This window comes from Nicotiana tabacum, chromosome 9 (assembly GCF_000715075.1).
Source record: "Nicotiana tabacum cultivar K326 chromosome 9, ASM71507v2, whole genome shotgun sequence".
Taxonomy (NCBI): domain Eukaryota; kingdom Viridiplantae; phylum Streptophyta; class Magnoliopsida; order Solanales; family Solanaceae; genus Nicotiana; species Nicotiana tabacum.
Window position 1 is genome coordinate 6,260,537 of NC_134088.1, and position 1,954 is coordinate 6,262,490.

Sequence of the window (1,954 nt, forward strand, 5' to 3'; positions counted from 1 at the left end):
TCTCAGTGACATGATTTTATAGTCACATAAATATTATAGTATATTTAAGACTATAAATTTCAAATGTCACATAAACTGAAAAGGATGGGGTATTTGATAATTCCATTAAATAACTAGTAAATATCTTTTAAATTTCTTGATTAACAATTTTAATGACTAGGACAATTTGATTTGTAAATGAGAATTAGATTCTCAAAAATTGCCCTATTATGCTTTTAGTTCCACCATACACGTGTTGGAATGAGGAATAACATTTCTGTTTAGCTACTTTTTAAATAGTATTTTGATTCATTTTTTATATCACTTTTTTTTTTTTGCATTTTCAAAAGCTGCGCCTAAATTTAATTCAAAATCTAATTGATTTTCATTGTTCCATTAGTGTTTTCCTAGCTAGCACATTGGCTGCACTTAGAAAAATTCTTTTGCCAAACTTTTAAAGATTCTTTGGACATTTAAATACAAATCTTTATAAATAGCCCTTAAAATCCTTTACTAACTCTTAGGTAGAACTAATTTTACAAAAATAGCCATGAAGGTTCTTGTATTAGTTTCATGGCTTTGCCTCATTATATTCTTGCAAATTTTGCCATACTCCACTTGCAAATTCACCCCAAAATCCACAAATCATGAACTTATCTTCCCTAATGAAAACAAAGAAAAGAGTAAGTTCTTCTTCTTTTTAATTGTTTTTTTAGAATTTTGATTAGTAACCACTAATGCTTGCATTATGGTAGGTTGTCTACATTACACCCTTTGAGGTGTTGTCCTTCCCCGTACGGTCGTACCCTACGTGAATGTGGAATGCTTTGTGCATCGGTCTGGTATTTTTTATTATCATACATGAAAATATTTTCAACTAATACTAATGTATGTCTTCAAAATAATTTTTTGGAACATGATTATTTAATAATAACTGCCTATTAAGTAACCATAATCAATATTAAATCGAAACAAACTATGTCCTTATAAATAAACATCATTTTGATTCAAGATCTTCTCTACAAGAGTAGCTTCATGTTTCATCATTTGGTTAATTCTTGAATTTTTCTTGGCTTTCCCATATTTAATACTAGTGTAAATTACTTATAATTAACTAAATGAATTGTTTGCAGTTGCAAATAATGAAAGAAAGGATGTGCATAAAGTTGTTCATCAGAGAAGAGGAGTATATGGTGGAGCAGACCTTCTTCGCAAAGGACCTAAAAAGAATGGAGCCAATTATATATTTGAAAAGCCAATTTTAGTGTCTTCTTTCTTCTTGTTTCTTTTTGTTGCCTTCACTCTCTAAGATTTGCTATAGTTATGATAGTTGGAAAAGATTGGTTTCTCTCTCTTTCCCTTTTTAGATATATTCTCATTTTTTTTATTGAGGTTATAGCATTTTTTTTTGTGAACTTTCAATCAAATAATTCTCTAATTCATAAACATTTGTATGAGAAAACATTTTTTATGACGAAGAAATCCGTCTGGAGCCGACCAGAGCATTTGAAACTCAGGGATGATAGGGCCACCCCTCTACCCTCCTTCAGTTAACTACCAGAATTAATTCACGTTGGCACACAACTCGAAACTGTGACTTATGACACAATTACCTCAACCTTTGCCAATTGAGGAATTTGTCTTCTTAGACTATATTCAAATATATCACAAGAACATAATACAAGGATAAATTAGATTATTCCAAAGTGCAAGAACTATAAAGAGATGACACAGAAGCTACACTTGTCAAACAATAAAGAGGAACTAAATGAATCTCGAGCAGTGGCGGAGGCAAAATTTTCGCTAAAAGGATTCAAAATCTTTGTGAGGTTGTTGGTCCAACCCATCGACCAGTAAGTTATGCTTTCAGGCTATGACAAAGGGATTCAAAATATAATATGTAAGGGCACAAAATAAATTTTGCTTTATATATATAATGTAATTTTTCGACGAAGGGGGTTCGGTGCTTCCGCCC

The 1,954-nt window shown here is 31.2% G+C and overlaps 1 long non-coding RNA gene across 1 annotated transcript; it reads left to right on the plus strand.

Annotated features, from left to right (window-relative positions):
- The first annotated feature begins 340 nt into the window (after nucleotides 1-340).
- Nucleotides 341-1,425, plus strand: LOC107777212 (uncharacterized). Its single transcript, XR_001646144.2, has 2 exons — nucleotides 341-662; nucleotides 1,113-1,425. It is a non-coding gene; the product is annotated as an uncharacterized LOC107777212 (long non-coding RNA).
- Nucleotides 1,426-1,954: the final 529 nt, after the last annotated feature.